Below are 26,753 nucleotides of genomic sequence, written 5' to 3'. Positions count from 1 at the left end.
CAAAAGTCATAAATAGCATTATAAATCTACACTTACCTTTGCTGATCTTCAGCAGAATGCACTCCCAGGATTCCCACTTCCACAATAAATGTTTGTTTTGTTCAGTAATGTCCATCATTTATGTCCAAATAGCTACTTTTGTTTGCGCGTTTAGTAAAAAGTCAAGAAGCGCGGTCACTAAAAGCAGACGCAATGTCAAAAAGTTTCATAACAGTCAGTAGAAACATGTCAAACGATGTATTGAATCAATCTTTAGGATGTTTTTAACATAAATCTTCAATAATGTTCCTCCCGGAGAATTCCATTGTCTTCAGAAGTTTGATGGAACAGAGCTCTCACGTGAACGCGCATGGTCAGCTCATGATAGACCTGACTCATTCCCCTCTCCTTCGCCCCCACTTCACAGTAAAAGCATCGGACAAAGTTCTAAAGACTGTTGACATCTACCTTACTCATTCCCCTCTCCTTCGCCCCCACTTCACAGTAAAAGCATCGGACAAAGTTCTAAAGACTGTTGACATCTACCTTACTCATTCCCCTCTCCTTCGCCCCCACTTCACAGTAAAAGCATCGGACAAGGTTCTAAAGACTGTTGACATCTACCTTACTCATTCCCCTCTCCTTCGCCCCCACTTCACAGTAAAAGCATCGGACAAGGTTCTAAAGACAGTTGACATCTACCTTACTCATTCCCCTCTCCTTCGTTCACAGTAAAAGCATCAGACAAGGTTCTAAAGACAGTTGACATCTAGTGGAAGCCGTAGGAAGTGCAAACTGACCCATATCCCACTGTGTATTCAATAGGCGATGAGTTGAAAACCTACAAACCTCAGATTTCCCACTTTCTGCTTGGATTTTTTCTCAGGTTTTTTGCCTGCCATATGAGTTCTGTAATACTCACAGACATGATTCAAACAGTTTTAGAAACTTCAGAGTGTTTTCTATCCTATACTAATAATTAAATTGCATATATTAGCAACTGGGCCTGAGGAGCAGGCAGTTTACTCTGGGCACCTTTTCATCCAAGCTACGCAATACTGCCCCTGCAGTAAGTTAGCATTTCAATGAATTCGGCGCATGTGACAAATACAATTGGATTTGATCCAATCGCTGATGACCCTGTTTTGCACAATGACCCTCATTGCACAATGCCCCTCATTCCCACAAACGACCTCAACGATGGCACTTGAAACTAAAGTATGTAGGAAACGACAGAGCATAAAAATAAGTTAGTGTGAGTCATCAGACTAGGCTAGAATATCACTTCTTCAAAACAAATCTCTTCATCTTCCAACAGGTCTCCAACGGCTATGGAGCCGTGGTGGGATACCTCGTAGGGGGCCTGATGAGACTCCTCTGTGGGGAGCCCATCTTCAACCTCGCCCCTGTCCTCCACTTCCCTGGATGCACCCTGGAGGACGGCGTCTATGTCCAGCGCTCCCCATCAGGACCATATGTATGCTTCTGGCCCTGGCGGCCATCTTGGGTTTCTCCTGGCTGGCTCAGCTGATGTTCAATAAGGTCTGGTTGCCCGAGAGGTGGGATGTGTTCCAGGTGAAGTTCCAGACTTTGCCACTTGGTGGCGCCAGAGAGATGAAAGAGAAGGAGGAGGATGGTGCAGTCTCTGAGCCAATGCTTGACAACACAAAGTGTTAATGTTTTGATCTACCTACTTTTACAGGCCGGTTTCCCAGACACTTCCCTGGACTACAAAGCACTTTGTTTTTGAGCATATTTATTGTTTATTGAACAAGATAGAGAAAGGAAAGATCTATTGAACATCCAGCTCATTCTAAAGAAGGCTATTTAAAATCAATTGTGTAGCTCAATTAAGTTACTTATATGATTTGAACATAAAGCGTGAAAACGGCTGTAACATCGGTACCACTGACTTGCATTGGATTTATTCCACAAAAGCATGGATTGCGGTCGTACCTTGTCCATAGGCTGATTACAGGGTAAGGCAATCAATGCTAGTATGTCATTTGGGTGAACTCTCTCTTTCGTCTAGGCGTAGGCTTAATGATCTGTGTCTGCGAAACGTCATTACCTCATCCCCAGACGAACCTCAACCCCACCATATTACCTCATCCCCACCAGATTACCTCATCCCCCCAGATTACCTCATCCCCCCCAGATTACCTCATCCCCACCAGATTACCTCATCCCCACCAGATTACCTCATCCCCCCCCAGATTACCTCATCCAGATTACCTCATCCCACAGATTACCTCATCCCCACCAGATTACCTCATCCCCCCAGATTACCTCAGATCCCCCCCAGATTACCTCATCCCCACCAGATTACCTCATCCCCACCAGATTACCTCATAGCCACCAGATTACCTCATCCCCAATCCTAACCAGAGCCATTAAGGGGTGAAACTAAGATCAGACCTCTTATCAGTGGTTATTTAGAGGCAATTTCTAGCCTACCTACTCTCCATATCATACTGAAAGTCATGTGATGCTCACTTGAGAGGATGTTGGTGATAACATTTTATATACACTTTGATATAAACAATTTCCCTACCTATTCATAGTTAAAATGGTCATGGTGAATTGATTTGCAAGCCTCGTTGTGAAAATGTCTATTTTTCTCAATTTGGGGAAATTGTTTTTTTAAATCTTCAATGTTGTTGTAAAGACATCTGTGGTTTAAAGAGTTGGATGATTCAGCATCACTTGGAGAACAAGGAGCTCCAGGAAAGTCTAGGCCCACTAGGAGGGAGGGGTATACTACCCCATTATACTAGGAGGGAGGGGTATACTACCCCGTTATACTAGGAGGGAGGGGTATACTACCCCATTATACTAGGAGGGAGGGGTATACTACCCCATTATACTAGGAGGGAGGGGTATACTACCCCATTATACTAGGAGGGAGGGGTATACTACCCCATTATACTAGGAGGGAGGGGTATACTACCCCATTATACTAGGAGGGAGGGGTATACTACCCCATTATACTAGGAGGGAGGGGTATACTACCCCATTATACTAGTAGGGGGGTATACTACCCCATTATACTAGTAGGGAGGGGTATACTACCCCATTATACTAGTAGGGAGGGGTATACTACCCCATTATACTAGGAGGGGGGGTATACTACCCCATTATACTAGGAGGGAGGGGTATACTACCCCATTATACTAGGAGGGAGGGTATACTACCCCATTATACTAGTAGGGGGGTATACTACCCCATTATACTAGGAGGGAGGGGTATACTACCCCATTATACTAGTAGGGAGGGGTATACTACCCCATTATACTAGTAGGGGGGGGGTATACTACCCCATTATACTAGGAGGAGGGGTATACTACCCCATTATACTAGTAGGGAGGGGTATACTACCCCATTATACTAGGAGGAGGGGTATACTACCCCATTATACTAGGAGGGAGGGGTATACTACCCCATTATACTAGGAGGGAGGGGTATACTACCCCATTATACTAGGAGGGAGGGGTATACTACCCCATTATACTAGTAGGGAGGGGTATACTACCCCATTATACTAGTAGGGAGGGGTATACTACCCCATTATACTAGTAGGGAGGGTATACTACCCCATTATACTAGTAGGGAGGGGTATACTACCCCATTATACTAGTAGGGAGGGGTATACTACCCCATTATACTAGGAGGGAGGGGTATACTACCCCATTATACTAGTAGGGAGGGGTATACTACCCCATTATACTAGTAGGGAGGGGTATACTACCCCATTATACTAGTAGGGAGGGGTATACTACCCCATTATACTAGTAGGGAGGGGTATACTACCCCATTATACTAGGAGGGAGGGGTATACTACCCCATTATATTAGGAGGGAGGGGTATACTACCCCATTATATTAGGAGGGGAGGTATACTACCCCATTATACTACTAGGGGGGTATACTACCCCATTATACTAGTAGGGGGGTATACTACCCCATTATACTAGGAGGGAGGGGTATACTACCCCATTATACTAGTAGGGGGGGTATACTACCCCATTATACTAGGAGGGAGGGGCTACCCCATTATACTAGGAGGGAGGGGATACTACCCCATTATACTAGTTGGGAGGGGTATACTACCCCATTATACTAGGTAGGGGGTTATACTACCCCATTATACTAGTTAGGGAGGGGGTACATGACCCCATTATACTAGTAACCGGGTTTACAATTATTCTAGGCCCAGGGTATACTACCCCATTATACTAGGTTAGGCGTTGGACTAGTAACCATCATTGCAAACTAGGAATCCCTGAGCTTGACAAGGTATAAATCTATAAATAAATAAATATAAGCTAGTATAATAAATATACATAAATACCCCATATACTAAATATACTAATTATATAAGGAGTACATATATAAATAGGGATATATAAATAAATATAAATATAAATAAATAAATATAAATATTATAACCGGTTGCCTAGTATATAAATAAATAAAATAAATATATAAATAAATATATATAAATAAATATAAATAAATAAATCTAAATATATGTATAAATAAATATAACTACCCCCATTATACTAGTAGAGGGGTATACTAAATATATAAATAAATATATAAATAAATATAAATAAATAAATATAAATATAAATATAAATATAAATAAATAAATATAAATATATAAATAAATATAGATATATAAATAAATATATAAATAAATAAATATAAATAAATATATAAATAAATATATAAATAAATATATAAATAAATATATAAATAAATATATAAATAAATATAAATATAAATATATAAATAAATATATAAATACATATAAATATAAATATATAAATAAATATATACATAAATATATAAATAAATAAAGATAAATATATATATATATATATAAATATAAATATATAAATAAATATATAAATAAATAAATATAAATATATACATAAATATATAAATAAATATAAATATATAAATAAATATATAAATAATATAAATATAAATAAATAAATATAAATATATATATAAATAAATAAATATATCCTTCTGTGGCTCAGTTGGTAGAGCATGGCGCTTGTAACGCCAGGGCCTAAAGGGTTCGTTTCCCGGACCACCCATACGTAGAATGTATGCACACATGACTGTAAGTCGCTTTGGATAAAAGCGTCAGGACTAAATGGCATATATTATTTATTATTATTTATTATTATATATAAATAAATATAAATATATATAAATAAATAAATAAATATATAAATATATAAATAAATATAAATAAATATATAAATAAATATATAAATAAATATATAAATAAATATATACATAAATATAAATATATAAATATAAATATATAAATACATATAAATATAAATAAAAAGACAGTTTGGGACAAACAGTCCAAACAATCTGACCTGGGTTCAAATAGTATTTGACATCTTTAAAATACTTTGAGCGTTTGTTTTAGCCTGCCTGGAGTTGCAGAGAAGGGTTTGCACTTTTGAGGACCTTTCTATTGGTTCCAATGCAACAGGCAAAAATATTTCAACTAGAACGTGAACCCAGGTCTGTACAGCGTACCGCGTACAGTGAATATTTAACATTTTCACACATTTAACAAATAAACAATGCGGAATAAATGGAATCCATAAAATACTGAGCCCAGATGGTGTATGTGTGGTGTGTGTCTACACACACTGAACTGACGGTTGCATCGACAGTTTAAATAGCCAAAGAACACTGTCGCTACCTCTCTAACCTCTCTACCGTGCTCTCTAACCTCTCTACCGTGCTCTCTAACCTCTCTACCGTGCTCTCTAACCTCTCTACCGTGCTCTCTAACCTCTCTACCGTGCTCTCTAACCTTTCAAACCTCTCTACCGTGCTCTCTAACCTCTCTACCGTGCTCTCTAACCTCTCTACCGTGCTCTCTAACCTCTCTACCGTGCTCTCTAACCTCTCTACCGTGCTCTCTAACCTCTCTACCGTGCTCTCTAACCTCTCTACCGTGCTCTCTAACCTCTCTACCGTGCTCTCTAACCTCTCTACCGTGCTCTCTAACCTCTCTAACCTCTCTCCGTGCTCTAACCTCTCTACCGTGCTCTCTAACCTCTCTACCGTGCTCTCTAACCTCTCTACCGTGCTCTCTAACCTCTCTACCGTGCTCTCTAACCTCTCTACCGTGCTAACTCTCTAACCTCTCTCCCGTGCTCTCTAACCTCTCTACCGTGCTCTCTAACCTCTCTCTAACCTCTCTACCGTGCTCTCTAACCTCTCTACCGTGCTCTCTAACCTCTCTACTATTTTCATCTCGTCTCCCATTGAGATCAATGCAAGTGAAGACAGATACTAGTATCCTACACCAGTGTTTGAACACTGTGTGGTAAAAGATCAATGTATCTGTTACAAAAGGTATCATACAATAGGACCTCATATTTAGTATTACAAGTGTACGATATAGGATTGGCATTCAAGCCCTCCTCCTGTACACATATGTCACGTTCGTTGTACGAAGGAGACCAGGGTGCAGCGTGGTGGGCGTTCATTATTCTTTATTTAAAGAATGAAACACTGAACAAACTAACAAAATAACAAAATAACAAAAGGAACCGTGAAGCTACATGAATAGTGCAGACAGGGAACTAAACATAGAACAAGAACCCACAAACACCAAAGGTGAAATGGCTGCCTAAATATGATCCCCAAATCAGAGACAACGATAAACAGCTGTCTCTGATTGGGAACCATATCAGGCCACCATAGACCTACAAAACACTCTAGACATACAAAAAACCCTAGACGATACAAAAACCCTAGGCACTGGAAAAACGAGCGTACCCACCCTAGTCACACCCTGACCTAACCAAAAAATATAAAGAAAACAGAGATATCTAAGGTCAGGACGTGACAACATACTGGTAGACTGAACTGCATTTCAGCCAGGCTTTTCACCTGCCTCTGAAAGTCATCACCACGTCCAGCTATAATGTCACTACCCTTATTTAGCTGGAAGGTGAACAGCCAGGGTTAGCGAGGATGCTAATCCATCAGCCAAGTTTAGCAAAACTGGTGGCACGCCAACACAACATCATTTTAGTTGTTTACCACCTGGCAAGTTGGCTGTGTGTCCTCAATGTGTGTGTGTGTGTGTGTGTCCTCAATGTGTGTGTGTGTGTTCAGTGTGTGTTTGTGTGCCCACAGTGTGTGTGTGTGTGTGTCTGTGTGTGTGTGTGTGTGTCCTCAGTGTGTGTGTGTGTTCAGTGTGTGTGTGTTCAGTGTGTGTGTGTCCTCAGTGTGTGTTTGTGTTCAGTGTGTGTGTGTGTGTGTGTCCTCAGTGTGAGTGTGTGTGTGTGTTGTGTGTCCTCAGTGTGTGTGTGTGTTCAGTGTGTGTGTGTGTCCTCAGTGTGTGTTTGTTCAGTGTGTGTGTGTGTTCATTGTGTGTTTCCTCAGTGTGTGTGTGTGTGTTCAGTGTGTGTGTCCTCAGTGTGAGTGTGTGTGTCCTCAGTGTGTGTGTGTGTGTTCAGTGTGTGTGTGTGTGGCAAGGCCATGTCAGCAGACCTAGTAATTTTCCTCTATTCAAAGCAACCAGCAGGTTGAGGCAGGGAGCCAACTGTGGTAGACAGACCTCAGGGTGGGGCTTCTATAACCATGGTTGGGTTTCGATCGCTGAGGGAAAACGTTTCAGTGGTGGGAAAGAAAAAGGCTTGTGCAAGTGTGAGTTTCACACAGTGTGTCTGATTGGTTGAAAGGCCCGTGTGTCTGATTGGTTGAAAGGCCCGTGTGTCTGGTTGGTTGAAAGGCCCGTGTGTCTGGTTGGTTGAAAGGCCCGTGTGTCTGGTTGGTTGAAAGGCCCGTGTGTCTGATTGGTTGAAAGGCCCGTGTGTCTGGTTGGTTGAAAGGCCCGTGTGTCTGGTTGGTTGAAAGGCCCGTGTGTCTGAAGGTTGAAAGGCCCGTGTGTCTGGTTGGTTGAAAGGCCCGTGTCTGGTTGGTTGAAAGGCCCAAAATTACTGGTTGGTTGAAAGGCCCGTGTGTCTGATTGGTTGAAAGGCCCGTGTGACTGGTTGGCATGAAAGGCCACAGTGAACCAGTCTGGTTGGTGAACAGGCCCGTGTGTCTGGTTGGTTGAAAGGCCCGTGTGTCTGACTGGTTGAAAGGCCCACAGTGTGTATAACTGGTTGGTTGAAAGGCCCGTGTGTCTGACTGGTTGAAAGGCCCGTGTGTCTGGTTGGTTGAAAGGCCCGTGTGTCTGGTTGGTTGAAAGGCCCGTGTGTCTGGTTGGTTGAAAGGCCCGTGTTCTGGTTGGTTGAAAGGCCCAGGTTACTGACTGGTTAACACTCCCGGTTACAGACTGGTTGGTTGAACTAGGCCCGTGTGTCTGGTTGGTTAAAGGCCCGGTGTGTCTGGTTGGTTGAACAATAACCCGGTTACAGACTGTCTGATTGGTTGAAAGGCCCGTGTTTCTGATTGGTTGAAAGTATGGATGTTAGAAGAGTAGGAGGGTAACTTTGTGGTGTGTGTTGGTGATTCACTTCATGGAGTGTCTGTGGTAAGAAGAGGTGCCACAGGTTACAGAGTGGCTTCAGAGCTCTATGTCCTCTGGGTAAAACAATAACACTTCTCGAAATGACTGTACAGACTGGCATGTCAGCCCCACAGGTTACAGACAGATTAACCTCCTATGGTTACACTGACAGGCCTCTAACACTCCCGCAGGTTACAGACTGACAATAACACTCCCACAGGTTACAGACTGACAATAACACTCCCACAGGTTACAGACTGACAATAACACTCCCACAGGTTACAGACTGACAATAACACTCCCCAGGTTACAGACTGACAGGTTACAGACTGACAATAACACTCCCCAGGTTACAGACTGACAATAACACTCCCCAGGTTACAGACTGACAATAACACTCCCCAGGTTACAGACTGACAATAACACTCCCCAGGTTACAGACTGACAATAACACTCCCACAGGTTACAGACTGACAATAACACTCCCACAGGTTACAGACTGACAATAACACTCCCACAGGTTACAGACTGACAATAACACTCCCACAGGTTACAGACTGACAATAACACTCCCCAGGTTACAGACTGACAATAACACTCCCCAGGTTACAGACTGACAATAACACTCCCCCAGGTTACAGACTGACAATAACACTCCCACAGGTTACAGACTGACAATAACACTCCCACAGGTTACAGACTGACAATAACACTCCCCAGGTTACAGACTGACAATAACACTCCCGCAGGTTACAGACTGACAATAACACTCCCGCAGGTTACAGACTGACTATAACACTCCCACAGGTTACAGACTGACAATAACACTCCCGCAGGTTACAGACTGACAATAACACTCCCCCAGGTTACAGACTGACAATAACACTCCCGCAGGTTACAGACTGACAATAACACTCCCACAGGTTACAGACTGACAATAACACTCCCCCAGGTTACAGACTGACTATAACACTCCCACAGGTTACAGACTGACAATAACACTCCCACAGGTTACAGACTGACAATAACACTCCCCCAGGTTACAGACTGACTATAACACTCCCCAGGTTACAGACTGACAATAACAGACTCCCTCCCACAGGTTACAGACTGACAATAACACTCCCACAGGTTACAGACTGACAATAACACTCCCACAGGTTACAGACTGACAATAACACTCCCACAGGTTACAGACTGACAATAACACTCCCCAGGTTACAGACTGACAACACTCCCACAGGTTACAGACTGACAATAACACTCCCACAGGTTACAGACTGACAACACTCCCACAGGTTACAGACTGACAATAACACTCCCACAGGTTACAGACTGACAATAACACTCCCACAGGTTACAGACTGACAATAACACTCCCACAGGTTACAGACTGACAATAACACTCCCACAGGTTACAGACTGACAATTACAGACTCCCACAGGTTACAGACTGACAATAACACTCCCACAGGTTACAGACTGACAATAACACTCCCACAGGTTACAGACTGACAATAACACTCCCGCAGGTTACAGACTGACAATAACACTCCCGCAGGTTACAGACTGACAATAACACTCCCACAGGTTACAGACTGACAATAACACTCCCGCAGGTTACAGACTGACAATAACACTCCCACAGGTTACAGACTGACAATAACACTCCCGCAGGTTACAGACTGACAATAACACTCCCACAGGTTACAGACTGACAATAACACTCCCACAGGTTACAGACTGACAATAACACTCCCGCAGGTTACAGACTGACAATAACACTCCCGCAGGTTACAGACTGACAATAACACTCCCGCAGGTTACAGACTGACAATAACACTCCCACAGGTTACAGACTGACAATAAACACTCCCGCAGGTCGCAAACTGGGAACATTTAAAAATACATTTTGTCACGGCGTATCAAGTCACATATGAAGTCCCTCTTTGATGAGAGCAGAGAACTGGGTTGAACTCTAACCACACCAGGTAGTGTTACGTTCTGTAGCCTGGTTCCAGTATCTGCTTGTGCCGTCTCCTTTACGGTGTCAAGTAACCACAGTTGGAATTGGCAACACAGCACAAAACAGATCGGGCAACAGGCTATTGTTACTGTGGATCAGACATCCCTTTTAACTTGTGAGACAACATCCACCTCCTTAAACTCTGATACAAAATGACGGTCCTCCACAATGACTTAGTACCGTAATACCCTGTATATAGCCTCCACATTGACTCTGTACCGTAATACCCTGTATATAGCCTCCACAATGACTTAGTACCGTAATACCCTGTATATAGCCTCCACATGACTCTGTACCGTAATACCCTGTATATAGCCTCCACATTGACTCTGTACCGTAATACCCTGTATATAGCCTCCACATTGACTCTGTACCGTAATACCCTGTATATAGCCTCCACATTGACTCTGTACCGTAATACCCTGTATATAGCCTCCACATTGACTCTGTACCGTAATACCCTGTATATAGCCTCCACATTGACTCTGTACCGTAATACCCTGTATATAGCCTCCACATTGACTCTGTACCGTAATACCCTGTATATAGCCTCCACATTGACTTAGTACCGGTACCCCCTGTATATAGCCTCCACATTGACTCTAACAGTACCCCTGTATATAGCCTCCACATTGACTCTGTACCGGTGCCCCCTGTATATAGCCTCCACATTGACTCTGTACCAGTAACCCCTGTATATAGCCTCCACATTCACTTAGTACCAGTAGCCCTGTATATAGCCTCCACATTGACTCTGTACCGGTACCCCCTGTATATAGCCTCCACATTCACTTAGTACCAGTAGCCCTGTATATAGCCTCCACATTCACTTAGTACCAGTAGCCCTGTATATAGCCTCCACATTGACTCTGTACCAGTACCCCCTGTATATAGCCTCCACATTGACTCTGTACCAGTACCCCTGTATATAGCCTCCACATTGACTCTGTACCAGTACCCCCTGTATATAGCCTCCACATTGACTCTGTACCAATACCCCCTGTATATAGCCTCCACATTGACTCTGTACCAATACCCCCTGTATATAGCCTCCACATTGACTCTGTACCAATACCCCATTTATATAGCCTCCACATTGACTCTACCAATACCCCCTGTATATAGCCTCCACATTGACTCTACCAATACCCCCTGTATATAGCCTCCACATTGACTCTACCGGTACCCCCTGTATATAGCCTCCACATTGACTCTGTACCAATACCCCCTGTATATAGCCTCCACATTGACTCTGTACCAATACCCCCTGTATATAGCCTCCACATTGACTCTACCAATACCCCCTGTATATAGCCTCCACATTGACTCTGTACCAATACCCCCTGTATATAGCCTCCACATTGACTCTACCAATACCCCCTGTATATAGCCTCCACATTGACTCTGTACCAATACCCCTGTATATAGCCTCCACATTGACTCTGTACCAATACCCCCTGTATATAGCCTCCACATTGACTCTGTACCAATACCCCCTGTATATAGCCTCCACATTGACTCTGTACCAATACCCCCTGTATATAGCCTCCACATTGACTCTGTACCAATACCCCTGTATATAGCCTCCACATTGACTCTGTACCAATACCCCCTGTATATAGCCTCCACATTGACTCTGTACCGTAATACCCTGTATATAGCCTCCACATTGACTCTGTACCGTAATACCCTGTATATAGCCTCCACATTGACTCTGATACCCTGTATATAACCTCCACATTGACTCTGTACCAATACCCCTGTATATAGCCTCCACATTGACTCTGTACCAATACCCTGTATATAGCCTCCACATTGACTCTGTACCGTAATACCCTGTATATAACCTCCACATTGACTATTTTACTGCTGCTCTTTTATTTCTTAAAACGGCATTATGACTTGTACGGTCTACACCTGTTGCATTCAGCATTTCACTGTAAGGTTGTATCCGGCGCATGTGACTAATACAGTTGGATTTGATTACAGCAGGGCTCTCCAAACCCGTTCCTGTAGCGCGTACAGTCCTGCGGGTTTTCAATCCAACCCCAGTTGTAACTAACCTGGTTGATCTTATCAACCAGCTAATTCTTAGAATCAGGTGTGTTTAGATCAGGGTTGGAGTGAAAACCTGCAGGACTTTAGCTCTCCAGGAACAGGGTTGGAGAGACCTGTCCTATAGACTTCCAGTCATTACAAATGGATCCACAAAAAAACTTTAGCAACTTTCTTCAAAACTGAAAGTCTACAAATATTATCCATGAGTTAATCTGGCTCTAGGTATAGTAGGAAAAGGGTTTATTCATGTTATGCATGAGTTAATCTGACTCTGGGTAAATAGGAAAAGGGTTTATTCATGTTATGCATGAGTTAATCTGACTCTGGGTAAATAGGAAAAGGGTTTATTCATGTTAATCTGACTCTGGGTATAGTAGGAAAAGGGTTTATTCATGTTAATCTGACACTGGGTATAGTAGGAAAAGGGTTTATTAATGTTAATCTGACTGGGTATAGTAGTTAAAGGGTTTATTAATGTTAATCTGACTCTGGGTAAGTAGGAAAAGGGTTTATTCATGTTAATCTGACTCTGGGCAAGTAGGACAAGGGTTTATTCATGTTAATCTGACACTGGGTATAGTAGGAAAATGGTTTATTAATGTTAATCTGACTCTGGGTAAGTAGGACAAGGGTTTATTAATGTTAATCTGACTCTGGGTATAGTAGGGAAAGGGTTTATTCGTGTTAATCTGACTCTGGGTATAGTAGGAAAAGGGTTTATTCATGTTAATCTGACTCTGGGTATAGTAGGAAAAGGGTTTATTCATGTTAATCTGACTCTAGGTATAGTAGGAAAAGGGTTTATTCATGTTAATCTGACTGGGTATAGTAGGAAAAGGGTTTATTCATGTTATGCATGAGTTAATCTGACTCTGGGTAAATAGGAAAAGGGTTTATTCATGTTAATCTGACTGGGTATAGTAGGAAAAGGGTTTATTCATGTTAATCTGACTCTGGGTATAGTAGGAAAAGGGTTTATTCATGTTAATCTGACTCTGGGTATAGTAGGAAAAGGGTTTATTCATGTTAATCTGACTCTGGGTATAGTAGGAAAAGGGTTTATTCATGTTAATCTGACTCTGGGTATAGTAGGAAAAGGGTTTATTCATGTTAATCTGACTCTGGGTATAGTAGGAAAAGGGTTTATTCATGTTAATCTGACTCTGGGTATAGTAGGAAAAGGGTTTATTCATGTTAATCTGACTGGGTATAGTAGGAAAGGGTTTATTCATGTTAATCTGACTCTGGGTAAGTAGGAAAAGGGTTTATTCATGTTAATCTGACTGGGTATAGTAGGAAAAGGGTTATATTTATGTTAATCTGACTCTGGGTATAGTAGGAAAAGGGTTTATTCATGTTAATCTGACTCTGGGTAAGTAGGAAAAGGGTTTATTCATGTTAATCTGACTCTGGGTATAGTAGGAAAGGGTTTATTCATGTTAATCTGACTCTGGGTATAGTAGGAAAAGGGTTTATTCATGTTAATCTGACTCTGGGTATAGTAGGAAAAGGGTTTATTCATGTTAATCTGACTGGGTATAGTAGGAAAAGGGTTTATTCATGTTAATCTGACTCTGGGTATAGTAGGAAAAGGGTTTATTCATGTTAATCTGACTCTGGGTAAGTAGGAAAAGGTTTATTCATGTTAATCTGACTCTGGGTAAGTAGGAAAAGGGTTTATTCATGTTAATCTGACTCTGGGTAAGTAGGAAAAGGGTTTATTCATGTTAATCTGACTCTGGGTATAGTAGGAAAAGGGTTTATTCATGTTAATCTGACTCTGGGTAAGTAGGAAAAGGGTTTATTCATGTTAATCTGACTGGGTATAGTAGGAAAAGGGTTTATTAATGTTAATCTGACTCTGGGTATAGTAGGAAAAGGGTTTATTCATGTTAATCTGACTCTGGGTATAGTAGGAAAAGGGTTTATTCATGTTAATCTGACTCTGGGTATAGTAGGAAAAGGGTTTATTCATGTTAATCTGACTGGGTATAGTAGGAAAAGGGTTTATTCATGTTAATCTGACTCTGGGTATAGTAGGAAAAGGGTTTATTCATGTTAATCTGACTCTGGGTATAGTAGGAAAAGGGTTTATTCATGTTAATCTGACTCTGGGTATAGTAGGAAAAGGGTTTATTCATGTTAATCTGACTCTGGGTATAGTAGGAAAAGGGTTTATTCATGTTAATCTGACACTGGGTATAGTAGGAAAAGGGTTTATTCATGTTAATCTGACTCTGGGTATAGTAGGAAACAGGGTTTATTCATGTTATGCATGAGTTAATCTGACTGGGTTTTATTCATGTTAATCTGACTCTGGGTAAGTAGGAAAAGGGTTTATTCATGTTAATCTGACTCTGGGTAAGTAGGAAAAGGTTTATTCATGTTAATCTGACTGGGTATAGTAGGAAAAGGGTTTATTCATGTTAATCTGACTCTGGGTAAGTAGGAAAAGGGTTTATTCATGTTAATCTGACTCTGGGTAAGTAGGAAAAGGGTTTATTCATGTTAATCTGACTCTGGGTATAGTAGGAAAAGGGTTTATTCATGTTAATCTGACTCTGGGTAAGTAGGAAAAGGGTTTATTCATGTTAATCTGACTGGGTATAGTAGGAAAAGGGTTTATTCATGTTAATCTGACTCTGGGTAAGTAGGACAAGGGTTTATTCATGTTAATCTGACTCTGGGTAAGTAGGAAAAGGGTTTATTCATGTTAATCTGACTGGGTATAGTAGGAAAAGGGTTTATTCATGTTAATCTGACTCTGGGTAAGTAGGAAAAGGGTTTATTCATGTTAATCTGACTCTGGGTATAGTAGGAAAAGGGTTTATTAATGTTAATCTGACTGGGTATAGTAGGAAAAGGGTTTATTCATGTTAATCTGACTCTGGGTATAGTAGGAAAAGGGTTTATTCATGTTAATCTGACTGGGTATAGTAGGAAAAGGGTTTATTCATGTTAATCTGACTCTGGGTATAGTAGGAAAAGGGTTTATTCATGTTAATCTGACTGGGTATAGTAGGAAAGGGTTTATTCATGTTAATCTGACTCTGGGTAAGTAGGAAAAGGGTTTATTCATGTTAATCTGACTCTGGGTATAGTAGGAAAAGGGTTTATTCATGTTAATCTGACTCTGGGTAAGTAGGAAAAGGGTTTATTCATGTTAATTGACACTGGGTATAGTAGGAAAAGGGTTTATTCATGTTAATCTGACTCTGGGTATAGTAGGAAAAGGGTTTATTCATGTTAATCTGACTCTGGGTATAGTAGGAAAAGGGTTTATTCATGTTAATCTGACTCTGGGTATAGTAGGAAAAGGGTTTATTCATGTTAATCTGACTCTGGGTAAATAGGAAAAGGGTTTATTCATGTTAATCTGACTGGGTATAGTAGGAAAAGGGTTTATTCATGTTAATCTGAGTCTGGGTATAGTAGGAAAAGGGTTTATTCATGTTAATCTGACTCTGGGTAAAGTAGGAAAAGGTTTATTCATGTTAATCTGACTGGGTATAGTAGGAAAAGGTTTATTCATGTTAATCTGACTCTGGGTATAGTAGGAAAAGGTTTATTCATGTTAATCTGACTCTGGGTAAGTAGGACAAGGGTTTATTCATGTTAATCTGACTCTGGGTATAGTAGGAAAAGGGTTTATTAATGTTAATCTGACTCTGGGTATAGTAGGAAAAGGGTTTATTAATGTTAATCTGACTCTGGGTATAGTAGGAAAAGGGTTTATTCATGTTAATCTGACTCTGGGTATAGTAGGAAAAGGGTTTATTCATGTTAATCTGACTCTGGGTAAGTAGGACAAGGGTTTATTCATGTTAATCTGACTCTGGGTATAGTAGGAAAAGGGTTTATTCATGTTAATCTGAGTCTGGGTATAGTAGGAAAAGGGTTTATTCATGTTAATCTGACTCTGGGTATAGTAGGAAAAGGGTTTATTCATGTTAATCTGACTGGGTATAGTAGGAAAAGGGTTTATTCATGTTAATCTGACTCTGGGTATAGTAGGAAAAGGGTTTATTCATGTTAATCTGACTCTGGGTAAGTAGGAAAAGGGTTTATTCATGTTAATCTGACTCTGGGTAAGTAGGAAAAGGGTTTATTTATGTTATCCATGAGTTATTCTGGGTAAGTAGGAAAAGGGTTTATTAATTGCCAAAATGTGGCACTATCCTTTTAAGGAGGAAATACAGGAGATTGGATGTAGGCCAACAAGTTGCATCTCGTGTGTTTGAAGTCAGCCATTGTAAATATAGACAAACTTCCTCAAAGGATTTAGGAAATATGGATATATATAATATACATCCTGCTTTTTATAATGTACCACCACACCTTTTATTGGAATAAGGTATGAAGCCATTGTGACACTTGGCAAAACCTAGTGTGTGTGTGTGTAAGCTGACTATGGTGACAGAGGTGAAGGCAGTCAACTGGTTTAGTCATAGGAACACAATGGCTTAGGGCTCTGGGTATAGTATGGTTTGCGTTCACCGCAAAGGTTTTTGAAACATGACATGCCAGGTGGATGAACAACAAGCTACGCTGTGTTTTGGTATATGCACACAGCAGTAAGGCAGAGGGCTGGCTGACAACACTTATTATCTGGCAGAGGGCTGGCTGACAAAGCTTTAATCTGCACACAGCAGTAGGGCAGAGGTTTGATTATTATCTGGCAGAGGGCTGGCTGACAAAGCTTTATCATCTGCACAGCAGTAGGGCAGAGGGTTTTTATTATCTGGCAGAGGGCTGGCTTATCATCTGGCAGAGTGCTGGCTGACAACACTAGTAGGAAGAGGGTTTGACAACACTTCATCAGGCAGAGTCTGGCTGACAACACTATCATCTGGCAGAGTAGGCTGACAACACTTTCATCTCAGAGGGCTGGCTGACAACACTAATCTGGCAGAGGGCTGGGACAACACTATATCTGGCAGAGGGCTTGACAACACTATCATCTGGCAGAGGGCTGGCTGACAACACTATCATCTGGCAGAGGGCTGGCTGACAACACTATCATCTGGCAGAGGGCTGGCTGACAACACTATCATCTGGCAGAGGGCTGGCTGACAACACTATCATCTGGCAGAGGGCTGAGAAGGCTGGCAACACTATCATCTGGCAGAAGGCTGGCTGGCATAGTAGGAAACTATCATCTGGCAGAAGGCTTATTATCATCTGGCAGTTAATCTGACATCTGGCAGAGGGCTGGCTGAAACACTAGGCAGAGGGTTTATTAATCATTAATCTGACAACACTGGCAGAGGGTAGCTGACAAACTATCATCTGGCAGAAGGTTTATTATCTGTTAATCTGACATCTGGCAGAGGCTGGAAAACTTTATCTGGCATGGCTAAACACTATCATCTGGCAGAAGGCTGGCTGACAACACTATCATCTGGAAGAGGGCTGGCTGACAACACTATCATCTGAGAGGGCTGGGTAACACTATCATCTGGCAGAGGGCTTATTCATCTGGCAGAGGGCTGGCTGACAACACTATCATCTGGCAGAGGGCTGGCTACAACACTAGTGGCAGAGGGCTGGCTGTTATCTGGCAGAGGGCTGGCTGGGTATATCATCTGGCAGAAAGCTGGTTTATTAATAAGGCAGAGGGCTGACAACACTATTATCTGGCAGAGGGCTACAACACTATCATCTGGCAGAGGGCTGGCTGAAACACTTTATCATCTGGCAGAGGGCTGGCTGACAACACTATCATGGCAGAGGGCTGGCTGACAACACTATCATCTGGCAGGGCTGGCTAGTACTATCATCTGGCAGAGGGCTGGCTGACAACACTATCATCTGGCAGAGGGCTGGCTGACAACACTATCATCTGGCAGAGGGCTGGCTGACAACACTATCATCTGGCAGAGGGCTGGCTGACAACACTATCATCTGGCAGAGGGCTGGCTGAAACACTATCATCTGGCAGAGGGCTGGCTGACAACACTTTATCTGGCAGAGGGCTGGCAACACTTATCATCTGAGTTATCATCTGGCAGAAGGCTGGCAACACTATCATCTGGCAAAAACACTATCATCTGGCAGAAGGCTTGACAACACTATCATCTGGCAGAGGGCTGGCTGACAACACTATCATCTGGCAGAGGGCTGGCTGACAACACTATCATCTGGCAGAGGGCTGGCTGAAAACACTATCATCTGGCAGAGGGCCAACAACACTGGGCTGGCAGAGGGCTGGCTGACAACACTATCATCTGGCAGAAGGCTGGCTGCATCTGGCAGAAGGCTGGCAACATATCATCTGGCAGAAGGCTGGCTGACAACACTATCATCTGGCAGAAGGCTGGCTGACAACACTATCATCTGGCAGAAGGCTATGACAACACTATCATCTGGCAGAGGGCTGGCTGACAACACTATCATCTGGCAGAGGGCTGGCTATAACACTATCATCTGGCAGAGGGCTTTTGATAATATCATCTGGCAGAGGGCTGGCACAACCTTTTATTGGAATAGGGCTGGCTGAAACACTATCATCTGGCAGAGGGCTGGCAAACACTATCATCTGGCAGAGGGCTGGCTGACAACACTATCATCTGGCAGAAGGCTGGCTGACAACAGCAGTAAGGCAGAGGGCTGGCTGACAACACTGGCAGAGGGCTGGCTGACAACACTTCATCTGGCAGAGGGCTGGCTGACAACACATCATCTGGCAGAGGGCTGGCTGACAACACTATCATCTGGTTGGCTGACAACACTATCATCTGGCAGAGGGCTGGCTGACAACACTATCATCTGGCAGAGGGCTGGCTGACAACACTATCATCTGGCAGAGGGCTGGCTGACAACACTATCATCTGGCAGAGGGCTGGCTGACAACACTATCATCTGGCAGAGGGCTGGCTGACAACACTATCATCTGGCAGAGGGCTGGCTGACAACACTATCATCTTATTCATCTGGCAGAGGGCTGGCTGACACATCATCTGGCAGAGGGCTGGCTGACAACACTATCATCTGGCAGAGGGCTGGCTGACAACACTATCATCTGGCAGAGGGCTGGCTGACAACACTATCATCTGGCAGAGGGCTGGCTGACAACACTATCATCTGGCAGAGGGCTGGCTGACAACACTATCATCTGGCAGAGGGCTGGCTGACAACACTATCATCTGGCAGAAGGCTGGCAACACTATCATCTGGCAGAAGGCTGGCAACACTATCATCTGGCAGAGGGCTGGCTGGCTGACAACACTTTATCATCTGGCAGAGGGCTGGCTGGCTGACAACACTATCATCTGGCAGAGGGCTGGCTGGCTGACAACACTATCATCTGGCAGAGGGCTGGCTGGCTGACAACACTATCATCTGGCAGAGGGCTGGCTGGCTGACAACACTATCATCTGGCAGAGGGCTGGCTGACAACACTATCATCTGGCAGAGGGCTGGCTGACAACACTATCATCTGGCAGAGGGCTGGCTGACAACACTATCATCTGGCAGAAGGCTGGCAACACTATCATCTGGCAGAGGGCTGGCTGACAACACTATCATCTGGCAGAGGGCTGGCTGACAACACTATCATCTGGCAGAGGGCTGGCTGACAACACTATCATCTGGCAGAGGGCTGGCTGACAACACTATCATCTGGCAGAGGGCTGGCTGACAACACTTTATTATCTGGCAGAGGGCTGGCTGACAACACTATCATCTGGCAGAGGGCTGGCTGACAACACTATCATCTGGCAGAGGGCTGGCTGACAACACTATCATCTGGCAGAGGGCTGGCTGACAACACTATCATCTGGCAGAAGGCTGGCTGACAACACTATCACACAGCAGTAAGGCAGAGGGCTGAATCACATGGTTTGCTTTCACCGTAAAGCTTTTTGGTAATTAAATGTTCACTATTTCGGTCTTTGGATTTTCCATTAATCATTGTAACATCAGCAATAACACACAAAAACAACTTTTGATTGGCTCTTCAAAATGAAGATGTGTTAATTCTTGACGCACCCATTCCTTCAACGGGATCATTTGTCAGCCGGTGAATTGCAGAGCACCAAATTCAAATTACATTTAAGAAATCACAAGTGCAATATACCAAAACACAGCGTCGCTTGTTGTTCATCCACCTGGCATGTCAGATTTCAAAAAAGCTTTACGGTGAAAGCAAACCATGTGATTGTGAGGACAGCTCTCAGCAGACAAAACATTAAGCAGCAAAAGTAGATTGGTCACAAAAGTCAGAAAAGCAATAAAATGACTCACTTACCTTTGATTTTTGTAGTCACAAGACAACGTTAAAACACATTAAATAAAGATTTATATAAAAAAAAAAATTTAAACACTGCATTTGGTTGGCGCATTTTGTTTAGTAATCCACAGGCTCGTGCGGTTACGACAAGCAGATGACGGATACTATTTGGAATTTAAGTTCGTAGAAACATGTCAAATGTTTATTATAATCAATCCTCATGTTTTTACAATAAATAATATTTCAACCGGATGGTAGCTTTTTCAACAGGAGAGAGAGAGGCCTTGCTGCAGTGGTGCGCGCATGAACAAATCTAAGGACATCTGGCTATCCACTGACACCATGTGATCATTCTAGCTCATTTTTCAGAATAAAAGCCTGAAACTGTGGGGAGAAGTAGTATTTTACACACTGCCGATCTTCCTACTTACAAAACATGTAGAGGTCTGAAATGTTTAATCATAGGTACACAACCGTGAAACGGAATCTATAACAAACATACAGAAAATCATTTTGTATGATTTAAGTAATCAATTTGCATTGGGGGGGGTCCAAAACAGACTGCCTGTGTAAACAGCCATAATATGAACATAAGGTCAGTCAAGATGAATTGAACAAATGCCAGCAACACATTGATTAGTCTACATGGCTTTTATTGAGTCAGTGACTTAGGCAGCCATGAGGATCCATTCCAGAACAGAGAGTTCAGGTTTGAGAAACAGTCCCTCTGGGATGTAGCTTGTGAGTAATGACAGCAGCCATTTTAGGATTCCACCTGCTTCTCCTGGTCAATGACTGTAGGTGAGAAGAACGGCTTAAAAACGGACAGCAATAGAGAAATGTGACATCAATGCTAACGTGACAAAGTTATTCACATACCCATCAGAGTGCCTTAATTCAAGGTCTAGTAGTTCTAGTTACCAACAGGTTTCATAATAAAACCAGTGGCTACTAAGGCATTGTATTTACCCTCTTTGGTAGGTAGAGTGTTCTTCTCCTCAGTCTCAGTCTTCTTCAGTTTAGTCATGTCAAACTGAGCGATCTCACTCACATCTGGTTTGTCTGCCATTGTTGATTTGGGTTCTAATGAAACAGATTGGTGTTAAATAAACAGCCAGTATGATAAAGTTCCCAGACTTGATGTGGAGTAATACTATTAGGCAAATATTTTACTGAAGTTATTCACCTACTGACAGTCTAAAACATAAGCTATTGACACACAGGCCTACCTTAAACCTCCACAGGTACTGCACCACACAAAATGGTTTGTAAATAAGGAAGGAATGAACACCTTCATTTCCAGAATCTATTTATGAGAATGGAAAGGAACGCTGATTACTAGCAGGAGGGGCCTTCTAATGTTCTAAGTGGTGGCACCTGTTCATTCACCTGTTTAACATCCAATTAGCATAATTGGATCGGCTACTGTGGAACACCGAATGAAGTGAGCGCCCAACTGTAGGATTTTGAATTAACATAAAAAAAACTGTTCTGTCACCTGTAATTTATTGTAAAAACCATGCACATTTTTTCTCAAGCTCATTTGATCGACGATTCGGTTTTGTTTGCATCAAAATGTAAAAGATAGATAAAAAAATAAAAAAACATTACGTGTCTTTAAAAATTACCAGAGCCAATCAGAAGGCAGGCCTGGGAGTTGGCTCGGATTCATAACGCGGCTGAATACGGAAAGAACCGAACTGGAGACTCCGCGTGAGAGCAGAACGTCAAGACGTAAACGTGACCAAAAGTATCCCCTGTTAAGTGTACATTTGTTACAACGGATGTAACAGTTTGATTTAGCGACTGTTGGGTTTAAAACCGCGACGTGAAACATTCATTCAGTCAGAGCACTCTGTGTTGTTGTGTGTTTGTTGTCACTGTAAATATAATATCAACATGACTGTATTTCCAACAATCTGTATACAGTCAAAACATCATCATGCCCAGTCGTCATTCTCGAGCTGGTATTGACAAGGCTTCTATGTCACTGGCTTCAATGTAGAATATGTGGCAACATGTAATGTTGGAATAGCCAACAATAAGAGTAGCAAACAAAAGCTAGCTGGCCAGAGATGGTATGCAGCTACTGTATCAGTATTATCCAGCTAGCTGATCAAAGATGGTATAAAGCTACTGTATCAGTATTATCCAGCTAGCTGATCAAAGATGGTATAAAGCTACTGTATCAGTATTATCCAGCTAGCTGATCAAAGATGGTATAAAGCTACTGTTTCAGTATTATCCAGCTAGCTGATCAAAGATGGTATATAGCTACTGTATCAGTATTATCCAGCTAGCTGATCAAAGATGGTATAAAGCTACTGTATCAGTATTATCCAGCTAGCTGATCAAAGATGGTATATAGAAAGCATAAAGCTACTGTTTCAGTATTATCCAGCTAGCTGATCAAAGATGGTATAAAGCTACTGTATCAGTATTATCCAGCTAGCTGATCAAAGATGGTATAAAGCTACTGTATCAGTATTATCCAGCTAGCTGATCAAAGATGGTATAAAGCTACTTTATCAGTATTATCCAGCTAACTGATCAAAGATGGTATAAAGCTACTGTTTCAGTATTATCCAGCTACTGATCAAAGATGGTATAAAGCTACTGTATCAGTATTATCCAGCTAACTGATCAAAGATGGTATAAAGCTACTGTATCAGTATTATCCAGCTAGCTGATCAAAGATGGTATAAAGCTACTGTATCAGTATTATCAGCTAGCTGACCAAAGATGGTATAAAGCTACTGTATCAGTATTATCAGCTAGCTGATCAAAGATGGTATAAAGCTACTGTATCAGTATTATCCAGCTAACTGACCAAAGATGGTATAAAGCTACTGTATCAGTATTATCAGCTAGCTGATGGGATGGATAAAGACTATAGACAGTACAGGATGGGAACAGACTATAGATGGTATAGACTGGATCAGTATTATCCAGCTAGCTGATCAAAGATGGTATAAAGCTACTGTATCATAGACAGTAACAGACCAGGGGGAACAGAAACTATAGACAGTTCTGACAGGTGTTAAGGGAACTTGCAGATGTATGACTATAGACAGTACAGGAGGGGGAACAGACTATAGACAGTACAGGATGGGGAACAGACTATAGACAGTACAGGATGGGGAACAGACTATAGACAGTACAGGAGGGGGAACAGACTATAGACAGTACAGGAGGGGGAACAGACTATAGACAGTACAGGATGGGGAACAGACTATAGACAGTACAGGATGGGGAACAGACTATAGACAGTACAGGATGGGGAACAGACTATAGACAGTACAGGATGGGGAACAGACTATAGACAGTACAGGATGGGGAACAGACTATAGACAGTACAGGATGGGGGAACAGACTATAGACAGTACAGGATGGGGAACAGACTATAGACAGTACAGGATGGGGAACAGACTATAGACAGTACAGGAGTGGGAACAGACTATAGACAGTACAGGAGGGGGAACAGACTATAGACAGTACAGGATGGGGGAACAGACTATATAGGATGACTAAAGACAGTACAGTATCCTTTGTCAGGCCCGGTCCTATTCGGTGTCCTGTGTGCTCTCTAATTCTCTTTCTCTCTGAGGACCTGAGCCCTAGGATCATGCCTCAGGACTACCTGACATGACTCCTTGCTGTCCCCAGTCCACCTGGCTGTGCTGCTGCTCCAGTTTCAACTGTTCTGCCTTATTGGACCATGCTGGTCATATATGAACATTTCAACATGTTCTGTTATAATCGCCACCCGGCACAGCCAGAAGAGGACTGGCCACCCCACATTGCCTTGTTCTTCTCCAGGTTTCTTCCTAGGTTTTGGCCTTTCTAGAGAGTTTTCCTAGCCACCGTGCTTCTACACCTGCATTGCTTGCTGTTTGGGGTTTTAGGCTGGGTTTCTGTACAGCACATTGAGATATCAGCTGATGTACAAAGGGCTATATAAATACATTTGATTTGATACAGGATGGGGAACACAGACAACTGAAATATTACATTATTTCAATGTCATTTCCTATTCATCTATTGATCACTTCCCAATGTGGACCTGTCTTTCAGTCTTCAAAATCATCAGTTACTTTTATCGTTCAAAATCAATTCTTGACGCACCCATTCCTTCAACGGGATCATTTGTCAACAGCCGGTGAATTGCAGAGCGCCAAATTCAAATTACATTTATGAAATCACAAGTGCAATATACCAAAACACAGCGTAGCTTGTTCATCAACCTGGCATGTCAGATTTCAAAAAAGCTTTATGGTGAAAGCAAACCATGTGATTATATGAGGACAGCTTTCAGCAGACAAAACATTACACAGCAAGCAGCAAAGTAGATTGTCATGAAAGTCAGAAAAGCAATCAAATTAATCGCTTACCTTTGATTTGTGTATGTTTGCACACAAGACTCCCAGTTACACAATACATGTTCGTTTTGTTCGGTAATTATTTCTATCCAAAAACCTCCATTTGGTTGGCACGTTTTGTTTAGTAATCCACAGGCTCGTGCGGTCACGACGGGCAGACAAATTACAAATAGTATCCGTAAAGTTCATAGAGACATGTCTAATGTTTATTATAATCAATCCTCAGGTTGTTTTTACAATAAATGGATAATATTTCAACCGGACGGTAGCCTTTTCAATAGGAGAGAGAAAGAGTCTGGCTGCAGTGGTGCGCGCATGAACAAATCTAAGGACATCTGGCTATCCACTGACACCATGTGATCATTCTAGCTCATTTTTCAGAATAAAAGCCTGAAACTACAGTGGGGAGAAGTATTTTACACACTGCCGATTTTCCTACTTACAAAACATGTTGAGGTCTGTCATTTATCATAGGTACACTTCAACTGTGAGACAGAATCTATAACGAAATTCCAGAAAAATCACATTGTATGATTTAAGTCATTAATTTCCATGGGAGGGGTCCAAAACAGACTGCCTGTGTTAACAGCCTAGTAGAAATGCCTTAATATGAACACAAGCTCAGTCAAGATCAATTGAACAAATGCCAGCAACACATTGATTAGTCTACATGGCTTTTATTGAGTCAGTGACTTAGGCAGCCATGAGGATCCATTCCAGAACGGAGAGTTCAGGTTTGAGAAACAGTCCCTCTGGGATGTAGCTTGTGAGTAATGACAGCAGCCATTTTAGGATTCCACCTGCTTCTCCTGGTCAATGACTGTAGGTGAGAAGAACGGCTTAAACGGACAGCAATAGAGAAATGTGACATAAATGCTAACTTGACAAAGTTAACCACCGAAATTCAAGTTCACATACCCATCAGAGTGCCTTAATTCAAGGTCTAGTAGTTCTAGTTACCATCAGGTTTCATAATAAAACCAGTGGCTACTAAGGCGTTGTATTTACCCTCTTTGGTAGGTAGAGTGTTCTTCCTCAGTCTCAGTCTTCTTCAGTTTAGTCATGTCAAACTGAGCGATCTCACTCACATCTGGTTTGTCTGCCATTGTTGATTTGGGTTCTAATGAAACAGATTGGTGTTAAATAAACAGCCAATATGATAAAGTTCCCAGACTTGATGTGGAGTAACACTATTAGGCAAATATTTTACTGAAGTTATTCACCTGCTGACAGTCTAAAACATAAGCTATTGAAGCACAGGCCTACCTTAAACCTCCACAGGTACTGCAACACAAAATGGTTTGTAAATAAGGGAAGGAATGAACACCTTCATTTCCAGAATCTATTTATGAGAATGGAAAGGAAACGCTGATTACTAGCAGGAGGGGCCTTCTAATGTTCTAAGTGGTGGCACCTGTTCATTCACCTGTTTAACATTCAATTAGCATAATTGGATCGGCTACTGTGGAACACCGAATGAAGTGAGCACCCAACTGTAGGATTTGGAATTAACAGAAAAAAACTGTTCTGTCACCTGTAATTTATTGTAAAAACCATGATATGCTATGCTAAT

At 42.1% G+C, this 26,753-nt stretch overlaps 5 long non-coding RNA genes and 1 pseudogene across 14 annotated transcripts; 3 read left to right on the top strand and 3 right to left on the bottom strand.

The window, feature by feature from the left end:
* Positions 1-1,884, top strand: part of LOC118382075 (high-affinity choline transporter 1-like) — a 31,388-nt pseudogene extending 29,504 nt beyond the window's left edge.
* On the bottom strand, positions 1,835-2,863 carry LOC127918287 (uncharacterized). The gene is made up of 2 exons (XR_008099673.1): positions 2,290-2,863; positions 1,835-2,180 (listed from the first exon to the last, which is right to left on the bottom strand). It is a non-coding gene; the product is annotated as an uncharacterized LOC127918287 (long non-coding RNA).
* Positions 2,864-5,395: 2,532 nt separating this feature from the next.
* Positions 5,396-7,041, bottom strand: LOC127918283 (uncharacterized). Of its 2 annotated transcripts, none has more exons than XR_008099658.1 (4): positions 6,217-7,041; positions 6,076-6,138; positions 5,860-6,027; positions 5,396-5,829 (listed from the first exon to the last, which is right to left on the bottom strand). It is a non-coding gene; the product is annotated as an uncharacterized LOC127918283 (long non-coding RNA). The 2 variants fall into 2 exon arrangements; XR_008099659.1 differs by having other exon boundaries at positions 6,238-7,041.
* A 2,043-nt stretch (positions 7,042-9,084) lies between these two features.
* On the top strand, positions 9,085-12,187 carry LOC127918286 (uncharacterized). 9 transcript variants are annotated; one of them, XR_008099663.1, is made up of 4 exons: positions 9,094-9,150; positions 9,237-9,381; positions 9,705-9,814; positions 9,991-12,187. It is a non-coding gene; the product is annotated as an uncharacterized LOC127918286 (long non-coding RNA). The 9 variants fall into 9 exon arrangements; XR_008099664.1 differs by lacking the exon at positions 9,705-9,814 and having other exon boundaries at positions 9,237-9,439; positions 9,991-10,164; positions 10,223-12,187; XR_008099665.1 differs by lacking the exon at positions 9,705-9,814 and having other exon boundaries at positions 9,085-9,179; positions 9,266-9,439.
* Positions 12,188-13,423: 1,236 nt separating this feature from the next.
* On the top strand, positions 13,424-16,503 carry LOC127918284 (uncharacterized). Its single transcript, XR_008099661.1, has 3 exons — positions 13,424-13,754; positions 14,206-14,287; positions 16,135-16,503. It is a non-coding gene; the product is annotated as an uncharacterized LOC127918284 (long non-coding RNA).
* A 4,934-nt stretch (positions 16,504-21,437) lies between these two features.
* Positions 21,438-26,294, bottom strand: LOC118382014 (uncharacterized). The gene is made up of 2 exons (XR_008099660.1): positions 26,189-26,294; positions 21,438-21,596 (listed from the first exon to the last, which is right to left on the bottom strand). It is a non-coding gene; the product is annotated as an uncharacterized LOC118382014 (long non-coding RNA).
* Between the last annotated feature and the right edge of the window lie 459 nt (positions 26,295-26,753).

Source organism: Oncorhynchus keta, unplaced genomic scaffold (genome assembly GCF_023373465.1).
Source record: "Oncorhynchus keta strain PuntledgeMale-10-30-2019 unplaced genomic scaffold, Oket_V2 Un_contig_13916_pilon_pilon, whole genome shotgun sequence".
NCBI lineage: Eukaryota > Metazoa > Chordata > Actinopteri > Salmoniformes > Salmonidae > Oncorhynchus > Oncorhynchus keta.
Note: the sequence above shows the minus strand (reverse complement) of the source record. Positions and strands in the feature narration are given on the sequence as shown.